The following is a 22,241-nucleotide window of genomic DNA, read 5'->3' as shown; positions in this document are numbered from 1 at the left end:
ACATACATACTACCACATTATTTTACTGGCACATCTCTGGAACCTGCCACACGTACTCAAATTATTGGGCAGAGAATTTGTCATTTTTGCAGCAACTCTACCGTAATACCATTCTCTAAGTCTAAAGCACAAAATCTCTTTTAAAATATTATTATTGGATACTACAAAACACTAGCATTTGGAGTAAATGTCCTACACTCAAACTAAGTACACTATTTCCATATGGAAATGTGATTTTCTTCTCTTTCCTGCTTGCTTTTTTTTCCTCCCTTGCAATTTCACTATATGCTAATCCTGAGCTACATACAAGGTGATAAGAAAGGGAAGAAACAGGTCGGGTGTGGTGGCTCACGCCTGTAATCCCAACACTTTGGGAGGCCGAGGTGGGTGGATCTTTGAGGTCAGGAGTTCGAGACCAACAGCCTGGTCAACATGGCGAAACCCTCTACTAAAAATACAAAAATTAGCCGGGTGTGGTGGTGTGTGCCTGTAATCCCAGTTACTCCAGAGGCTGAGGCAGGAGAATCACTAGAACCCTGGAGGCAGAGGCTGCAGTGAGCCAACACTGCATTACAGCCTGGGCGACAAAGCGAGATTCTGTCTCAAAAAAAAAAAGGGGGGTGGGGGGGAGAGGAAGAGGAGGAAAGAAAGAAAGAGGAAAAACAGACTAACTGCAGGGAATGAAACAGTATCACCTGCTGCACAGTTTCAATTCTCTTCTTAGGAAAAATTAAAACTAATAATATTTGAAAACTGTTAGTCTGATTTACTACTGATAACACCAGGCATAAAGAGAAGAATCTTTGATCATTCGACAGAAGGAAAATGAGTGAAGGGGCACAATTATCTTCAAGTAGAAAAAGCCAATAGCACTGTTCAAAAAAAAGAGAACCAATTTCACCAGTTTTTCTTTTTACTATGCGACAGACTTGACTTTAAAATTTCCGAGCTGTACCCACAAAACAGTACTTTATCTTGCAACACTTTCCCTGCCAGTCAACATTGCCTAAAACTCCAATATTGAGTTTTCTTCTACCTGTAGGACTCTTAATGTAAGTAAGAGGAGAAACAGGAATTGCTAACAATCTGGAAACTGCCTGTGCCTGAAGAAGAGCTCAATCCAGCATGACGGTACACCAGGCTGGTACTGTAACTCTTAGTGCTGCTCAGAAGCTGGTCTTAACGGGCTCTAGGACCATGGTAACTCATGTGAGGCCTCCAGATACAGGCACACGGGCCCCTGAAGCCACAGTTCACCCCGTCTGACAAACAATATTTTCCAAAGATAGCTCACAATATATCCCATATTACATGCCTTTTCTTACAGTGCAACACTATCAGTCTTCCTATCAAGTGGTAGGATCAATATTCCCTCCCCTGGATCTGGGTAGCTCTTTGTAACTGCCTCAACAAACAAAATATGGACGAAGTGACTGTACGTTAGTCTCCAAGTCCAGAGTGTCAGAAACTGATAGTTCTCCACATCTGCACTCAGGAAGATCACTTTTGGAGTGCAAACACCCTGCTGTGAGGAAACCGAGTCCACACGGAGCAGCCACGTGTGGTTCTTCTGGCCAACTGTCTCAGTTGACACCCCAGCCAAAAACCAGCACCAACCACCAGCTATGCGAATAAAAACACCTTCCGAGGCAATCAGGCCTCAGTCTGATGGAAAGACTGCAGTCTTGGAGTCTTTCCAGTGGAGCCCTCAGACATCCTAGAGCAAAAACTATTGGTCCCTACTATGCCCTAAGTTCTGACCCCCCCAGAGTCCATAAGCATAATAAAATAAACTGTTTTTGCTACTGAGTTTTGATATTAGATGATACACACCCAGTGCAACCACTGTCCCAGGCAGAGTAGATTCATAACTCATTCACAAAAACAAAATTATAGTACTTCACACTAGTTCTGCAGTAACATAATCTGGATGATTATTGTTAGATGATAAATCATTAAGGTAGAAGTAGTACACTGAGACGTGAACTAAATTTCAAAGGTACCCAACTTCATTTTAGTAAGCACATTATGAACAAAGATACAGAGTCAGTGAAATGAAATGCTGAATTTATAATTTATATTACATATTAATGAGAACATTTTTATGAGAACCCTTGTGATATAATAGGGTACTAGGATGGTCTCAGCACTGAAGCAAACTGGCTATGTGGCTAAATTTTAATTCACGTATTTATTCATTCAGCAAGTGAATGGATATGATATCTTAGGCACTATTCTAGGGGCTGAAAATTCTGCAGTGAACAGATTTTTCATAAAACTTTCATTTTAGTTGAGAGAGGCAGAGAGTAGTAATTTTACTTATATAAAATTATTCAAACCCATGTTAAAGGCAAACTAAGTCTTTTACCTTATTTACCTAAAAGACAATAAGACATGATGGAAGGTCAATGAAAGTAAGATTCATACGCTACTTACGATGATACGGCAGTTTTAAAATAAGACCCCAAGTGTCTGACACTCCTCCCATTGAGAGGGAGGGCCTATATTTCTTTCCTTTAAAAATTAGGATTTATGGTTGCTTCAAGGAAAGAGTAGGATGAAAGTGACACCATGTGGCCGGGCGCAATGGCTCACACCTGTAATCCCAGCACTTTGGGAGGTTGAGGCGGGCGGATCACGAGGTCAGGAGATGGAGACCATCCTGGCTAATATGGTGAAACCCCATCTCTACTAAAAATATAAAAAATTATCTGGACATGATGGCACGTGCCTGTAGTCCCAGCTACTCAGGAGGCTGAGACAGGAGAATCACTTGAGCCCGGGAGGCGGAGGTTGCAGTGAGCTGAGATGGTGCCACTATACTCCAGCCTAGGCAACAGAGCGAGACTCCATCTCAAACAAACAAAAAAGCAAGTGATGACACAGTTTCTATGAGTAGGTTAGAAAAGCCATGCAAGCTTCCACCTCACTCGGTGGAACACTCACTTTGAAAGTCCTGAGGTAATAAATCTAACTCATAGGCCTCCAGATGATCTTGGCACCCAGCCATTCAATTATACTAGTTTTGCCAGCTGAAGGTCGAGACATAAGAGTGCTGAAACAAACCATATCTATTATGCCCTTTCCAAATTCTTGACCTAAAGAACCTGTGAACATAATGAAATGGTTGCCATTTTATGCCACCAAATTTGGGGTGGTTTGTTACACAGCAATGGAAAACTGGAGCAAATGGTAAGATCACACTATAATATAAGGAAGTAGTATTTGTTCTGAGACCTAATGCTATCAAAGAGCCAGGCTCGTGAGATGAAGGAATAGCTATTCAAACAGGGAGAGGAGCAAGTACACGTCCCTAAAGCAGGAAGGAGCTCTGTGGTATAAGTCAATTAGATACATAAGGCTAGCTGATCAGTTTTGTGACACTTGATGAGTTATCCAGAAATTATGTTCCATATACACAGAAGCCACTGTGCTGCTTCAAGTGGGGCTGTTTTTCAAAGATTTTTTTTTTTTTTTTTTTTTGAGACACACTCTCGCTCTGTCACCCAGGCTGGAGTGCAGTGGCACAATCTCGGCTCACTGCAACGTCCCCGCCTCCAGGTTCAAGCAATTCTCTGCCTCAGCCTCCCGAGTAGCTGGGATTACAGGCGCCCGCCACCATGTCTGGCTAATTTTTATATTTTATTAGGGATGGGGTTTTACCATCTTGGCCAAGCTGGTCTTGAATTCCTGACCTCGTGATCCACCTGCCTCAGCCTCCCAAAGTGCGGGGATTATAGGCGTGAGCCACTGCACCCAGCCTCAAAGATTCTTTTGGCTGTTGTGTGTCTCTTGATGTTTAATGAGGAAACTGAACTAAGTGCTATGAAGGGACCATGCAAGTAAGTGTTTCTCAAATTTGGGCTATAGAAAATCCTTAAAATTAAAATTAATGCTTAACTGTGCTCACCAGAATGATCTTTTCACAACTGAGTATCACTACACAATCTCAATGCCTGTGTGTGCAGGCATAGTTCTCACTTAAAGGCTAAGGAGAAAAGAACACAGACCAAAAAATATGTGTGTATGAGAGAGAGGGAGAGAGAGAGAAAGAATGATGCATTCGCACCAAATGAAGCTACAGTAAGTTATGCTGAAGTGTTACAGCATTTCAAACAGGAGGAAATGGTGGAAGACTTGAGTCATCACACCATCCACAGAATAGGCAAGCCAAAATTAAACAGATTTGTTTCTAAGAAGACATTACCAAATTTTTGCTATGAATAGAAACCTGCATTCAAGTAAACATCAGGTGGCATTTAATATTATGATATTAATCTGTATTTTTATCAGTTACACAGTTTTGATTGTATTTAACCTATAAAACAGTTTCATTATTATAATCATATAATAGCTAGAAGCACAGTGGTATCCAAAAGCCTCTAAAGTCATAATATAATCAAGTGTTTACATTAATAAGAGTCAACATAAATTGGTGACCTTCACAACATAGTAACACATATTACAAGCACATTTTCATGAACATTTGATTTTCCTGAATAAACTTGAGATCCTAGCTGAACCATACCAATTATTTAAAGTTAACATAAACAGAAGACAATTGAGGTAAATCATCAGTAAACATTTAAAAACCAAAAATAAGTTATTTTGAAATAATTCTGTGTTGGAATAGTCTTCTCCTTCTAACTTTGTCTTTACACGGCTAAATCTTTTTCAGTCTTCATTCCCTGTATGACCATCTCAGGCCACTGCAGCCCAAAATTTCAGCATCTCTAAACTCCCAGATATTGTCTATGCCATTCCTACACCTGCTGCTTGACACTGTTAAACTATTTTATGCATCCTTTTTGTTGCCAAGATGAATGATGTTGTGATGATAATGGAGGTAGTGGCGGTGGCATGATAAAGATGAGGACAACAATGGCAGCAGCTATCAATTACTCAGTGATAATTTATGTTCCAATCACATAATTCACCTCCATAATACTCTTATGAGGTAGATAAATATAATCTCCACTTTACAGATATAGAAATCAAGTAACAGGAATTATGTAATTTTCTCAAAGCCAAAAAGATAACAAATGAATGAGCTAGAAACAGAAAACTCTGGTCTGCTTTGTAACACTAGTATTAAAAAATAAGTACGGCCCTTTGAAAACGTAGGGGGTTTCAGAATCACAGAGGGTGTGAAGGCTGGATAAAAATTATGAGGCACTCCAAATGACATTAAAATCCCAGGGAAACAGGTTTTGGAATTTATTAACAAGCTTTCCAAGTATATTCTTATATTGAAGATTAAGCAGCAGACTGCACCCAGTGTTATTTTGCCACCATCTAGACTATGGCATTTCTGAGAACACAGACAACTTGTATAAACTTGTCTAAAAAATACAGTATTGTACCTTCGAAACAGTAAGAGCTCAATAAATGCTTGTTATTTTTATACCTTTACACTGACTTGGTTTTTTGTTTGTTTTGTTTTGTTTTTTTTTTTTGTTTTTTTTTTTTTTTTTTTTTTTTTTTTTGTTTTGTTTTGTTTTTTTTTGTTTTTTTTTGGAGATGGAGTTTCGCTCTTGTTGCCCAGGCTGGAGTCCAATGGTGCCATCTCAGGTCACTACAACCTCCGCCTCCCGGGATCAAATAATTCCGCCTCAGCCTCCCAAGTAGCTGGGATTACAGGCGCCTGCCACCACACCTGGCTAATTTTCTATTTTCAGTAGAGATGGGGTTTCACCATGTTGGCTAGGTGGGTCTTGAACTCCTGACCTCAGGCAATCCGCCCGCCTCGGCCTCCCAAATTGCTGGGATTGCAGGCATGAGACACCTCTCCCGGCCTGATATAAATTTTTAAAACCCATTATTTAAATTATTTATTTGTTAAAATCTAGCAGGATCTAAATATTCTACAAAATAAATTTAATAAAACATAGCGCTATTGTTTAGGTATTTAAAGCCTAGACTTAGGAGAAAAAAATTGTAATTTCAATAATTTTCAAAGACTTTTTACATATCAGGGTTTGTGGTTGTTAGGTACAGAGACTGGAGTACAGGACAGGGAAGGGTGGTAGTAACATTGAAGCTGTAAAGAAAGTGAAAGAACTGAAGACCTCTTGGGTGGTCCCTGGAATTCTCTCAATGTTCTTTTCTGCAAGCGAAGCAGAGGCCAAGCTGTAATGTTCACAAAGCTACAGCGTCTTTTTATGGGTTCCATCTAGCTCTAGAGTTTTATGATTCAAGTAAGGTGGGTGGTAAATTAAGCTGCTGCTGTCTTCCCACAGAGCTGTTTGTGGCCATCAGGACAAATCTGCGGAAGCTCAATTAATGCATGTCTGACCTTGGTCAAGTCATAATTCCTCAAAAAACATCTGCAATATTGTGACCTACCAGAAAATTCTAAGCAAATGTTTGTCATTGATAGTGAAAGGTGTGAACACTTTATTCTGCAGCATTTTTTGTTTCATTTTGTTTAACCAATCAGTAAAGTTAACTGGCTTAACTTTACTCTAAGCCAGTAAAGTTCAAGGTGTTTTAAGATAACTAATATCTCTGATTTAGGATGTTCTCTTTAGTATTTAAGAAGAAAGGAAGAAAAGTGATTTCAAATCAAACCACCCTTAAGTGCCTATTTGACTAGTAACGGCTGAAATTCAGGGTGATTCGCACACTTGGTTAATGAAGGACACCACAAAACCTAATATAGTTGAGACAGATTCCTTGAATTTCTGAATCCACAATGATTACCACCTTTGTTTTAATAAAAGTGGTCAAGAAGAGACTGAACTGTAAACACTGAGCTTTCACCAGAAAAACATAAATGCACTTATATGCCAGGCCCTCACACTGCTAAGCTAAGACCCCCTGAATCAAGAATATCACAGAGCGTGCTTCTCAAATCTTAACTATGCCAACATTTCAAGGTTTGAAAAAAGTAAACTTTATACAGTATCCTATATGTTACTGTTGCATAAACTAAAAGATAAAACACATGGCAATTCAATGATGATTGATGAAAACTTTGTAGGTTTGCTAAATTACACTCACCAGAACAACAATGCATTATAATGCAGATTCTTCTTTTTTCAAAGAAGGGTATCACATTCTCTAGAGAAAATACTGCCTTTCAGAGGGGTCAGTATTATAATCCCACCAAGTGATCCCATGTCAAAATTGAAAAGTTTTGTCACCTAACATGAAACCTTTAAAATGTTTTGTTACACATACCTTCATTTAAGAAAAGAATAAATGACCCTCTTACAGTTATCATAAAATATTATTTTTAAAAATATCTTCACAATCTGATTTTAAACTCCTTAAGGGTAGAGAATATGTCTTTTATCTTGTTTCATATAGTACCTAGCAACAGGTATTAACAATATGCTTGCTGAGTGTGCTTTAAATATTTGCTGGATAAGGCCGCACATGGTTGCTTACGCCTGTAAGGCCAGTACTTTGGGAGACCAAGGCAGATGGATCACCTGAGGTCAGGAGTTCGAACTAGTCTGGCCAATATGGTGAAACCCCACCTCTACTAAAAATACAACACTTAGCCAGCTGTGGCGGTGCACACCTATAATCCCAGCTTCTCGCGAGGCTGAGGCTGGAGAATCGCTTGCACCAGGGAGGCAGAGGTTGCAGTGAGCTGAGATTGTGCCACTACACTCCAGCCTGGGCAACAAAACGAAAACTCCAACTCAAAAAGAAAAAAAAAAAAAAATTGCTGAATAAATAGATGAATGCCAACTAATACAGTTTCCAAAGGCAGACAGGACTTTAAAACAATTTTAAGAATATACTTTCTTTTATAACTCACCTAGGAACAAAATTATCACAATGAAAATCTGCATAAAGTGAGCAAAACATACTCCCTCCCCTTTCCCAGTGTGCTCTATTCTCATTATCCTGTTTTATTTTCTTCCAGAGCATTTACCACCATCTAACATACTTAATATTTATGCGTGATTATTGTCTATCTCCTCACCCCATCCCCAATTAGAGTGTAAGCTTAATGAAAGTAAAGATTTGCCTGTTTTGTTTCAAGGTTATATCCTAAGTACACAAAATGTGTGTCCTGGGATACATTAAACAATCAATGACTATTGAATCTATCTTCAGGATTCTTTACCAGTGTTACTGTTTGTTCTAAAAGTATTTTTAGAGCTCTAGTTACACAGTGACAAATGAGGATGTTTTACAGACATGTACATATTATGTGTACACACACACACACACATATAGATACAAACAAAAATTATTTCATCTCTCATGAAATGTTGCTATCTCTAAGGTGTAATAAGGTGTAAACAGAGCAGCTACCAGGAAAGGAACATGTTAGAGAAAGCAAATCACATCCAAGTCTAACCATAAAAAGGACCCAGAAAAGTAGATAATTACAAAACTGGTTTAAAACAAAACTTTCAACAACCATCAGTCATCCCTAAAGTTAAATCTCTCTGGAGCAGAAACTGATTCAGCATCGACTTACAAATCATCGCATTACTAACATCAGATCTTGCAACAACTGAAGTTATCTTAGGGAGGCTTCCAACTAACGTCCATCCTATTCTGTAGGAAAAGTGGCTGAAATGATAGTCATCACATTTAATATCATTAATTTTTAAATACTTAACTGCTTTGTTAGACTATAAATTCCTTGTCCAAAGGGGCAGCTATGTCTGTTGTGCTGTTTGTTTCCTTCAACTGCTAAATATTTCATTATTTGTTTAAACGTGTGGATTTTTTTAAAATCTGTCTCTAATCATGAGAGCAGAGACACACACAGTGCTAAGCACAACGAATAAATATGTGTTGAACTGAATTCAACACAGAGATCAAGATGCCTATAAAATTAACCTTCAATCCACAACCTGATGGCAAGGCAATTCAGTTATCATATTAAATATCCATACAAGGTACCTAATATGAAGGCAATTAAATAAGCAACAATTAATCTGTTAGCATTCTGCATTCAAACCAATATTAAAGCTATGCATAACTAGTTATTGTAATTACATAAATGAAGAGCTATAAACATTAGGTGGCAGCAGCAGTGCACTGTATCATAATCCTGAAACTGATTTTTTTCATATATAGAAATCTGACCCAGAAATAGGGTTACACAAATAGCTTCACATATAAAATATAGAAAAGGAACTGAAAACACAGTAACAAAATATGCAAATACAATTATTCTTTACATCCAGATTCTTAAATTATTATTTCTATAAATAAGATAATTGAGCAGTGTAAAAGTGTTGGCAGTTTTCTATACATGTATTGAAATTTCTGCTTTATCCTAACTCTGACAGTCTACATCCAAGTTGCCAGCTCTACCTTCAAAATGGTATCTAGAACGTGAGTACTTCTCACCACCCTCACCACAGAGACTCTGGTGGAAGCCATCCCCATCATCAACCTGGATCATGACAACAGACTCCTGTGGGATCTCTGCTTCTGTTCTGGCTCTCCCCCAACCCAGTGTCTTCCCCACGTGGAAGCTAGAGGAATCCTTTAAAATGGTAACTGGGTCTGCTCTGAAGCCTTCAATGGCTTCTCAACTCCAAGAGAGTTCTACTCTGGTCTTTGGCACCCTTCATAAATTGTCCCCCACACCCTACCCCAGCTTCACGCCCACTACTCTTCCCCTTGCTCACACCACTTGAGCCACACTGGTCCTTCATCAGACCAATTGCACTCCACCCGATGACCTTTGTATTTGCTGTTCTCTCTCCCTGAAATGCTCTTCTGACAGATATCCATCCCCATACCTCTTTTAGGTCTCACCTCATACGCCACCCAATCAGACTTTCTCTGACCACCCTACTTAAAATAGCAACCATCCTCCTTCACTGCTTCATTTTTCTCCATGTCACTAATCAGCATCGGGTGTATTTTGTGTGTTTACTTCTTTACTATCTTCTCTACCAAAGCTAAAAATCCACAGGAACCAAGATTTTAGTCTGTTTTCTTCACTACTTTATTCTCAAAGCCTTAAACAGTGCCTGGTAAATAGTAGCACACAAATACTTGTGAACAAATAATTTCTGGCATCAAATAAGCATACAGCAATAGTCCTATAGCTGTTCCCTATCCAAGACAAAAGACATTAAAAGCCAGACTCAGTCAGTGGCTCACGCCTGTAATCCCAGCACTTTGGGAGGCCGAAGCAGGTGGATCACCTGAGGACAGGAGTTTGAGACCAGCCTGGCCAACACAGTGAAACCCCATCTCTACTAAAAATACAAAAATTAGCTGGGCATAGTGGTGCATACCTGTAATCCCAGCTACTCAGGAGGTTGAGGCAGGAGAATCACTTGAACCAGGGTGGCAGAGGTTGCAGCAGGCCAATATTGTGCCACTGCACTCCAGCCTGGGCGACACAGTGAGACCCAGTCTCCCAAAAAAAAAAAAAAAAGTCCACTTTATTTATTACTAAGTTCAAGTATGCACAATTGATGTATGTGTGCATAAAAATAAAGTGACACTTTTATATTACACACAATTTAAAAGTAATGTTAAGTCAAATCTGTTAAATTGACCATTATAATATGATGGAACTATATGTTTAAAATTTAAAACTATTCTTACAGTGTACTTAATTATTAGAACTCCAAGCAACCAAGCTCTTCCTTATATTCAAATCAAACAGGTGAACTCAAAATTGACTTTTGCTTTATCTTATCTACTGACAAGCTTTGTGGGCTCAGGCTCTGTTGGCTTCAGAAAGAAAGAATTACAGGTTTGCTCTCAGCCAAATGACTCTATAATTGGTGTTGATTGCTTAATTCTGAACTACATCAGTAGCTAACCACTGATTATGAAATGCCCAGATTTGGTTTATTTTCTTTACTGTTTACATACTGTAGAATAAACATTTGGGCAAGAAATAGACACAAAAGACCTCAAGAAATTTTCGAAATATAGTACACCTGCCAGGCACAGTGGCTCAGGTCTGTAATCCCAGCACTCAGGGAGGCCAACGCAGGTTGGGGTGAATCACTTGAGCCCAGGGGACACAGTAACACCTTGTATCAAAAAAAAAAAAAAAAAAAAAATAGGAGAGGGAGAGTGAGAAAAAGAAAGAATAAATGACTACCAGAGCCACAGAAATTTAGCATGCTCCTGCTTCTTGAAAGTCTACTTAGAAAAATCCCAATTTATAATGGGTGTGTTCCGAAGATTCACTTGTAAGTCAACGATTTGAAATCCAGAAAGTTGTTCTCCCACAGGAACAACATTAAGTACATTAGCTATGTTCCCAGCTTGTCCAAAGCAGCTGATATCACATTAATTTATACTTCCTCTCAGAGCTGACTCATTTCCATTATTCTCTGGGACTCCCTTCTAAAATGTTTCCATCAAATTTTTCATTAAATAAGTTTTGTGGCCTAACCAATATAAACAATGATCCTACTTGCTACACGTCACTATGAAAACAAACTAACAGCAGGGCAAGGCAAGAAAGGAAGAATAATTGAGATTACTTATATCTCTAGAGAGGGATGGACCTCACTAGGTTGCTCATATTCACAGACAGCATATTAAAGTTACAAATCCTGAGCCATCCAAAATGAATATACAGTAACTATTTCCATGTAAGAAGAAAATCAGAGCAACTTGTACCTTAAAGGTTATGGATTGGCTAAAAGAGACCACACACTGGTTCACCTCCTTTAAATCCCCAATTATTTCACCAATGCTACAGAACTTAATAGAAGCCAGGTGATTACCCAGAGCCACAGAAGAGGCACACAGGCACCTTCTCTTTGCTTGGTCTTTCCTTTGCCCCTGTGCTCCACACACAGCACACAAGGAAGGATTCTGACTGAGCTGAGAAATTCCTATTTCACCGCCCCAAGAGCTTAATTCACAGCCCTGAAATACTCACACCATTAACTCATGTGATTCCATTTAAAAGAATGGTTCACAAAACCTTTCCTCATTACTAAATGAAACTCAGCCATCACCGATAAAAGTCCACACCCTCACTCTGGATGAGAGGGTAAGGGTGGTGCCCAACTACTCCTCAAATTTCCCCCATCTCTTGTCCTTCACTGTCCCAAAGAGCCCAGCTCAAAACAGTTCAATCATGATAGTTAACTGAGATCTCATTTCTGAAATTCTGGGTGATTCCAAAACTGAGTTTGGTCTGAGAATCTTTGTCCCAAATCTATTTCCTCACAAAAAAAAAAAAAAAAAAAAAAATCCCTAAGGAAAAGAGCATACCCCAAAACTTAAAATCTTTGCTCAAAGCATGCTCAATGTAAGTTCTCCATGTTTGTGGTTAATCAATGTGGCTAATACAACTAATAGCTGACCTACTGTAGTTTCTACTATGAATTCAGAATACATTTTCTGAAACTCCAACTACTTTATGCAAACATTTTTAAAGATTAACTGAGATAACATGTAAAGGTGCTTAAAATAGTGTCTCTGGCAGAGAATATGTTCCATAAAAGTGAGTGGGTTTTGTTTACCCAAAAGGTAAGTTGTCTAGGCACTGAATCTGATACACAATTAGCAACATGAAATAACCTCTCTCTGACTGCTGTAGATATGTTAAGATTCCTTAACATATCTAAGGAATTTAACTTATTTTCTATCTAATAATCAAAATGTATGCTACAACACAGCTTCAAGTTGCACTTCACTGCATCACTGTACTGTTTCTGTCCCGTGGTTGCTCCACTTAATTCATCCCATACCACTTATAAGGTAATTACATTTATCTGTGCATCTCACAAAATAGGAACATACTCTGTTGTCAGTACACTGACTTCACATTACGATCCTATTTTCTTCATATGGCCATTTAAGTAAAACTGGCTTATCCAACATCATCTCCTTCAGAACAACAAATTAATTATCTAACTCATACCAAATACGGTGGCCAAACTTCTACCTACTACCTATTGTTTGATAAGACAATGCCAGTGTCAACCAAACCAATAATAGTCCTAAATGGTAGATGGAAATCTGTAACAAGGAATCCTGATACTCAATCTCTATGCACATCACTATATATCCTTAAGAAAAGGACTCCATGGTGTGCATACAAAGATTTCCTCATCACAGGCTGAAAAACAACCTAGAACAGGTGCTCTGGAACCACGTCCAGGGGAGGGGGATGCCTGGCCTAGCTCATCTAAAAAGTTCCTTCCAATACTAAAATTTTAGGCTTTCCTGCTTCTATACAGTTGTTAAAATAAATGGCATACAGTTCCTCAGCAGTTGCTTCAAGTACTTTTTTTTCTTTTCTCTTTGAAACAAGGTCTCATTCTGTTACTAAGGCTGGAGTGCAGTGGTGCAATCATAGCTCACTACAGCCTCAAACTCCTGGGCTCAAGTGATCCTCCCACCTCAGCCTCCAGTTAGGTAGGACTACAGGCACATGCCACCCTCAACTATTTTTTTTTTTTTTTTTTTTTTTGGTAGGTCTTGGTAAGTTGTCTGGCTGGTCCTTGAACTTGGCCTCAAGCATTCTTGCCTTGGTCTTCCCAAGTGCTGGGACAATCAGGTGAGAGCACGTGCCTGGCTCAGTACATTTTTAGTCTAAGCTGGACGAAGTTTTAAAAAAAAAAAAAAAACGAGGGCCAGGCGCGGTGGCTCAGCCTTTAATCCAGCACTTTGGGAGGCCGCGACGGCGATACGAGGTCAGGAGTTGAGACCATCCTGGCTACACGGTGAAACCCATTTATAAAAAATACCAAAAAGCCTAGCCGGGTGAGGTGGGTGAGCGCCTGTAGTCCCACTACTTGGGAGGCTGAGGCAGGATGAGGTAACCCGGGAGCGGAGTTGCATGAGCTTGAGATGGCATGCTCCAGGCGGGAAGAGCGGCTCCCTGTCTCAAAAAAAAAAACAAAAAAAATCCCCCCCCCCCAACACAGGGCATGTTTAATAATTGTTCAGGTTCTCTGCAATAAATAAACAAATGAGAAAAATGTAAATTCTTTTTATTTGTGACCCCCAAAAGGATTTTTAAATTCACGAACAGTTAATTACCTTGTCCACCAAAGCCGTGGGCCGTATGAAGGCCCAGAATGGTTTGAATGTGCACCAAACAATTTGGTAAACTTTCTTTAAAAATTATGAAGTTTTTGAGATTTTTTGTTTTGCTTCTGTTGGTTTTTTTGGAGATGGCAATCATCATCTGTCGCCGGGCTGGAGTGCAGTGGCAACAATCTAGTCACTGCCAACCTCGCTCCGGGTTCAAGTGATTCTCCTGCCTCAGTCTCCCACAGGCTGGATTTACAGGCATTATGCCCCATGCCCAGTATTTTTGTATTTTTAGTGGAGACGGGGTTTTCATCGATGGTGGCCAAATGGTACTCAATCTCTGGCTTGTGATCTGCCGGCCTCAGTCCCAAAAGTGTGGCATAGACGTGAGCCCCGAGCCCCAGTCCCTGAGTTTTTTTGTTGTTTGTTTGTTTTTTTAAGCTCATCAGTATCCTTTAATGTTCGTGTATGTTATGTGGCTAAGACCGAATTTTTTTCAGTATGGGCTTAGGGAAACCAAAGATTGACCACTGCTTTAAATCTTGATTAAATTCTAAATACCTGACCATGGTGATCAGCCTGCATCCCAGGCCACTTTTTGGGAGACCAAGGCGGGAGATTGTTGAGGCGGCATTCGGGGCAGCCTGGGCCAAATGAGGAACCCATCTTACTAAAAAAAATACAAAACTTAGTTGAGCATGGTGGTTCCACACCTATATCCCAGCTCCTTGGGAGGCGAGGCACAAACTTGCTTGAACCAGAGGTGGAAGTTGGCGTGAGCCAAGACGACACCATTGCTCCAGCCCACTGGAAACTGAGAATATACACATATATTACAGGGAATTTCTTATTAGTTCAGAAGATTAATAAATTCAATATTCTGAATTTTAAATTAAGTGTGCAGATAACTAACCCTTCCCCTGGATTATATTTTGCTTAAAAAGGGTCAATATTAAATACACTGTGTGTGGAACTACACAAGCTATTAAAATTATTTATCTAATTGTTTATGGTGACTTATAAATTGGGATTTATATTCTCTACAAAATGATAGGAGTGCTACTGCAGTGCTCAAAGGAAAAGAGAAAAATTAAGTTTGGAAATTTCATGTTCAATGATAAAGAAGTGTTTATATAGTAACCAGCTAAAGAAAAAGTTGGATATGGTCCAAGTGACAATCATACTAAAAATACTTTGCTTGTTTTATTATCTCTCTATAATAGTTCATTATGTCCTATATCTATATCTATGATATAAGTGTTTATCTGATTTTATTATTATTGGGAAAGAGGAACGTAAAAGAAAGTTGAGAAATAATGGAATTTAGGTTACCTCAGAAGAAGGAGGCTTTAGAAGATGGGGAAGTTAATACTCTATGCGTTAACCAATCATAACCAAACTTCGAACTCTTTTTTTTTTTTTGGGGGGGGGGGAGGGGCGAGTCTAGAGTCTCGCTCTGTTGCCCAGGTTGGAGTACAGTGGCGCCATCTCAGCTCACTGCAACCTCTACCTCCCGGGCTCACGCCATTCTTCTGCCTCAGCCTCCCGAGCAGCTGGGACTACAGGCGCCCGCCACCACGCTCGGTTAATTGTTTTGTATTTTTAGTAGAGACGAGGTTTCACCGTGTTCGCCAGGATGGTCTCGATCTCCTGACCTCATGATCTACCCACCTCGCCCTCCCAAAGTGCTGGGATTACAGGCGTGAGCTACCGCGCCCGGCCTGAAATATTTCATTTGTCTTCCAATAGCCACGTAGATCTGTTCCTCAGTACTGCCTCTGATCCATTCTTCTCACCAATTTCCAAGTCACCTTACTAAAGCATGGCTCTGATCATGTTTTTAAACTCACTAACTAAAAATAGTCTAATGATCTTATAACTGTACTATTTTTGTCTCACCTATTTGTTCAGTTTTCTCTGTATACTTCCTTCTATTTCCTACCCACTATCAAGTCATTATTTGAGATACTCTGATCACATCCGGTATTCATACCTTTGCTCATGCACCGTACCATGTGCCCAGAATAGGTTACCCTGCTCCCATCTCTGCTTATTACTATGCCATGTTTTCCATAAGACTTTCCTCATATCCCTCCAACTAGACTAACTTCCCTCTTTCCTGACTTAAGGCATTCTTGATTATGTTTGTATTCTAGAACTTCTCGTACAGAATTCCTAGAAAGGAATTCTGCATGGTTTAGATAGTATGTTTGACTGATTCACCTCATCTTCTATCTGTGAAGCATGCTTCCCGCATTTTTCAATTCTCATTTGACAAAGAAGGCTGGCTTTAAAAGAACAGCTCAGGCTATGTCCAAAAGTCAAATGATTACTAACTTTAAAAACAGTATCCGGTATTTGTGAAAGAAGAATTTTACAATTCACCTAAATACCAAATCTCCCAATAATATTAAATCAGACCTTAAAGGGTGGGTAACATTTAGAATAAGTAAACAGGGAGATTAAGGAAAGATGGTGAATACAGATGACCTAAGCAGAAGAAACGACATGAACAAAAAGAAAATAAGAGTTAGGCATTGAGACTGGTTTGGTTAGAGATGAGTAAGTGGACATTAAGTTCCTTTCATATGCCCCCATAGTGCCTGCAGCTTAGCTGGCAATAAAAAAAACTTTAATAAATGAATGATAAAATAACATATTTTTAATGGGCTGAGGAAGAAATGGAAGACAGAAAAAGAAAGGTGTGTGACATTTCTTTCACTTTGCCCTCTGATAGTTACATCTTTTAAATGTATCCATTTTTAATGAATGAATAAATTCATTTCCCTTGAAGTGGATCAAATACAAAATCAGACCCAGGTATACACATTTAATAAATGCACATATGGACAGATTTAGTTATCAAAAGAATGGCTCTAAAAGGAAGAATCTCTGTAAAGACCTAATTGGAAAGAATCTCTGTAAAGACCTAATTGGAATCAGAGCTGAGATCGCTCCGATACCAGCATGGCCCTAAGCCAAATCTCTTTTCTGGCTGACCATGCAGGCTGTGTCACTGGACATTAACTTCACACAACATGTAACAAGCCACCAAGTGTCTAGTTCTCTTGTGTCCGCCTAAGGCCAGAGCCTACCTTCCCTTACCGTAGTGCCAGCTTATCAACGTACTCAAATTTTATTACAACAGAGTCTTAGAAAGCAAATCCAAGACAGCAAAAAATAAGTCATTTCTACTCTTCTTGTTAACATCTAGATCTTGTCATAATTTAGTAAACCAAACTTCTATAATCAGTGACGTGGGTAAGACTCAATGCCCCAGGCTGGCATTCTAAACCTCCTACAACTATGTCTGAGCTTCCATTCTGGTCTCGTGTTCCACTACTCCCCCACTGCACCTCTGCCGCTCAACTTCACTAAGTGTTCCTATACAAGATCTTCTAACACTTAGGATAATCTGTTTCTCTGACCTCTCACAGAATTCAGGCATACCACTCTCACATCTGGCATTTCCTCATTCTTATTATCTGTTTGTACAGCTCTAAGCTAGAAAATAGTGAAAACTTATTTTTATTTATGGGCAACCTAAAATTACGGAAAGATACAAGCTTTGAAATTAGTTTAGTCTAGATTTGAAACCCACATATGCTACCTCCTGTGTGTGGCCCTAGGTAGGTCATTTAACTTTCTCAATCTTAGTTTCTTCTTTTGTAAATGCAATCTAGAACTAGAGCTGTGGTATGTAAAGCACCTAGCACTACACTAGGCCCACAGTAGGGACTTGTGTGGATGCCACTACTACCGTTCAACTTTGTCTCCGACTCCAACCCACTCCCCAGAGGTCTATCACAAGATCTTATGGTTAAAAAATGGGAAAACTTCAGAGGACCAGAAGATTAAGCGGGGGATGGGATGAGAAAACTACAGAGAATAAACTAGTCCCATAAATTTCGTCGTAACTAGGCTTATAGCAAGCAAAATCTCTTGGGAGTGGAGAGAGGAGATATTTAGTTATGAATTTCTGTTATTGAAAATAAATGTGTATAAGAGGTCTTCATAAAGAAGTCAATTTTCATATATAATTGGTTGAGATCAAAGATGTCTTAAGTTACTATAGAAATGTCAGAACTGTTAAATGTTTTAAGTGAAAATGTTTCTTCACATCCTACCTTCAAATTGCCTCCTCAATGAAAAAGAAAATTATTTTAAAAGGTATCACGAAGAAACTCCATTAGCAAGGGGTTAGGACAGAGATTTAACAATAAATACATATAATAAAAAACTCCTTTGTTACAGTGATTTTAGAATAAAACACAGCACAAACTATATTACATGTGGCCTTTAAGAAAATGCGGATGTGAAGGATCCTACAGAGTGGTTGAAATTGAGCAGTAAGAAGTCACATTACAATGGACCTAAAGGCAGGAATAAATCTACAGCAAGTTTTGGAAAATCAAAATTAGCCATAATGTGCAAAAACAAAATGATGCCATCTGCCTATAGCAGCTATGGGAACGACACAGACTAACGAGTGCCTTATTTTTAACCTTCCTAAGGGTGAAAGTCAACAAGTGAAAGAACAGAGACAGAGGGGCAAAAGGTCAAATAGGTCTTTTAGAAATACATTTTCTAAATCTAAGGACGTTCAGATACATCAACACTCAACTTCTACTCCCTATCCTTTCTCACCTTTATACTTCTGTATGTTTTCTCTGGTTTGTCCAAGATTCTCAAATGCAAATTTCTGAATGCCAAATCCTACTTATCTGGACCCCTCAAATACAACCTCTTTCTTTACCACTATACATTCAATGAATAGTGGTCCCTCTCCATTCATAATCTCCTAAGCATTTTCACTGATCCTGTCTTTTAGTATTTGCAGACTCTATCCTATATGGAAATACACTTGTTTCATACAGGTTCTCTCTCCCCTGCTGGATTATAAACTACTTGTGGATACAATCTCCGTATAAATCCCTAAAAGGCTGTGAAAATAGAGTAAACACTCAGTAAATGCCTGCCAAATCAAAGAGGAACAAAAAGTAGATTTTCCAAAGTCTGAAATTATTTTCAGCATAATTTTATTATACCATATATTACTGTTTCTATTTCTAAATAAACTTTAACAGCAGCAAATGGTTCATATCCTGCTAACAAGAGGTAATAAGATATTGTTTGCGGTTTTTTGCTTTGCTTGGAGATAGGTGATTAAAGTGTCAAGTTTTGTCTGCAGCTAAGTTTCTTCAACGTCAAGAATATGTCTACCATGCAAAGAATGCAAGCCACAGTCTGGTACATTTCATATTATCCTTGGGGGATTTCCTACTCACTTGCGGTTTGCCACCTTCCCTGCACTGTCAGAAGACCAGAGGGGCATAGAAGTAAAGATTTGGAAACATGGGACTCCGTCTTTATAAAAACCCAATGGTGTGGGGGGGGAAGCAACCAAGGATAGGACTGTTGAACATTGGAAAACAAATTTAGGAGAAATAATTAAATGAAACCTGAGTATTATAGTATGGTTAATAAGAAAATGCCCTTACTTTTTAAAGATACATACTGAAGTGTATGTTATGGTTTATGAGACTTGCTCTAAAACTTTCAAGAAAAAGTAGACAAAGTAAATATTACAAAATATTAACTAGTATTAAATATAGGTGAAATGTAAATGGGAGTTCAGCACAATATTCTATCTAGATTTTCATATATTTGACATTTTCATAATAGAAGTTAAAAGAGCAGAAAAAAAATTCTGAGTCTGTGAGATCTTAAGTCCAGTCCCAGGTAGAACATGCATCAGGTAGGACATGTAAGAGCAGAGATAAGTTACTAAACCTCCCCGAGTCACGTTCTTCATCCATTGAACAATGACAGTAACACGAGGCTCAGAATTCTCTAATAATTAAATTAGTGTGTAACATAATGAAGGCAATGACATCACATGTAACAATACAATAAATGTTAGCTATTATTACTATCCACATTCCTGCTGAAAGGTGGAATGACCTGATTAAAGAGTCTTTGTCACTATACACAGAACTTACTGAGGGGAGGGAAGTGTTTAAATGGAAGAAAAGATTGCTCACCTTTCTCAGTCTATTTGCCAAGAGATTATGGTAGCAGCTAAAAGCCAAAAATTGGAACAAAAGAAGGAAGCCAGAGTGCCACCTTCATTAGCAAGCGAAGGCAGAGTGTACATTCTGATAGCTACCACAAATCCCCATCCCACCACCACAAATAACTGCAGAGAAGAGAACAGGAAGCAATCAATTTCTGTAATAGCAATAACCAGATATATGTCATTAACAACAAAAATCAGTTTTAACCACATGCAACAAAGAATTAAAGTTAAGTGTTGTGCCCCCTTAAAGGCCAAAAGCAAGTTAAATACACTCTCCTGGAAGAAATAGCCAGTATTCCTATGGCAACTCCTCACAGGAAGTAAATGATTCCTGTTGAAAGACACAGACTAGACACAAATATATACACATTTGCTTCTATTTTAACCCATTCCCCCTTACTGCAGGAAATTTTGAAACCGAACAGAAAATCTTTCTAACTTTAATATGCAAACAGTATATCTGGTTTAATGCTCCCTTTGTGCTGAGAATATATTTTCCTATAAGCATATGGAAGACTTATTGACACCATGGCCCCACAAGTTCTTCTCATCCCCAAACTGACAACATTCAGATAAAAAGAACAAATAACTCCTTCATTAAAAACAGAAATGGCCTTAACGCATATACACAAATCAATGTCGGTGAAAGGAAAACTACTCAATAGGAGGTATAACAACAACAAAAATCACAGCTGCCCGGAGCACTGCTCTTGTAGCAATAGCAGAAACAGTGACAACATTAACAACAGTTTATACTTACTGAATTTTCTATGAGTCAAATGCTGTGCTAAGTGATTTCCATGTGTTAACTCACGTAATCCTCACACTCCATGAAGTATTGTGACTCTTAATTCCCCACTTTGCAAATGAAGAAAATGAAATGTGGTGGTTTGCCAAAACAAAAGTCACCAGGAGACAGAGAGGATTTTAACCCACACCTGACTCCAAAACCCCGTCCTATTAATTGCTGAACTACATTGCTTCTCTTGAATGGATCCTCACTCACACCTGCAATAAGCCTGGAGTTGGAACTCTGTTGTTATCAAGAGCAATTGGTGGCACTAACAATGAAAACCTAGATTCAACTTCCCACCACCCAATAAACAATTAAGTTATTTCTAGTCAGCATACTTTTAAGAAAGGAAAACTCTACTTTTTTAAAGAAATAATTCCATGCAAACTATTTGTTTTTCCCATGTTGTGAGATCAAACTCACCTTCTCCAGGAAACTCTGTTCAGAATGACATTCTCTGAGGGTTCCAGATAATTAAGTATTACTTAAGAATGAAAAATTTGTGACAATAGTGCGTAAGAGACACTTTAGTAACTCAATTAAATGTCAAGTACCAACATAACATAAAAGACATATATTCTTAACTTTTGACTTTTTAAAATCTATGAAAAGTTAGGTATTAAATCCAACCACAGAAAATAAGTATTGAACTTTTAAAGCAATATTTTGGATAAAGATATTCTTTTATTTGTGTGTTGGTGGTGGTGGTGTTTTGTTTCTGTTTTGAAAGAGTCTCACTCTGTCACCCAGGCTGGAGTACAGTTGGCACAATCTCGGCTCACTGCAATCTCCGCCTCCCGGGTTTAAGCAATTCTCCTGCCTCAGTCTCCCAAGTAGCTGGGACTTCAGGCATGCACCACTACACCTGGCTCATTTTTGTATTTTTAGTAGAGATGAGGTTTCACCATGTTGGTCAGGCTAGTCTCGAACTCTTGACCTCAAGTGATCCACCTACCTTGACCTCCGTGTTGGGATTATAGGTGTGAGCCACCACGCCTGGCCAAGATATTCTCCTATGGCCAGGCACCGCGGCTCATGCCAGTAATCACAGCACTTTGGGAGGCCAAGGTGGGAGGATTACTTGAGTCCAGGAGTTCAAGATCAGCCTAGGCAACATAGAGAAACCCTGTCTCTACAAAAAATTTAAAAATTAGCCAGGTGTGGGTGGTACACACCCAAAGTCCCAGCTACTTGGGAAACTGAGGTGGGAGGATTGCTTGAGCCCAGAGGTTCCAGATTGCAGTGAACCACAATCATGCCACTGCACTCCAACCTGAGTGACAGAGCGAGACCCTGTCTCAAAAAAAAAGATATTCTCTTTAATGTTCTGAATACTTCCAAATGCCAAATTTATTTTAAATCAATTAAATTTAATGATAAAAGGTCAACCGTCTTTTTTTTTTTTTTTTTTTTTTT

At 38.9% G+C, this 22,241-nt stretch overlaps 1 protein-coding gene across 1 annotated transcript in view; it reads right to left on the bottom strand.

The window, feature by feature from the left end:
- Nucleotides 1-22,241, bottom strand: part of MED13L (mediator complex subunit 13L) — a 192,673-nt gene that overhangs the window by 37,973 nt on the left and 132,459 nt on the right. The window lies entirely within an intron of this gene.

Source organism: Rhinopithecus bieti, unplaced genomic scaffold (assembly GCF_001698545.2).
Source record: "Rhinopithecus bieti isolate Rb0 unplaced genomic scaffold, ASM169854v2 scaffold_17010, whole genome shotgun sequence".
Taxonomy (NCBI): domain Eukaryota; kingdom Metazoa; phylum Chordata; class Mammalia; order Primates; family Cercopithecidae; genus Rhinopithecus; species Rhinopithecus bieti.
This window is presented reverse-complemented; position numbering and strand designations above follow the sequence as displayed.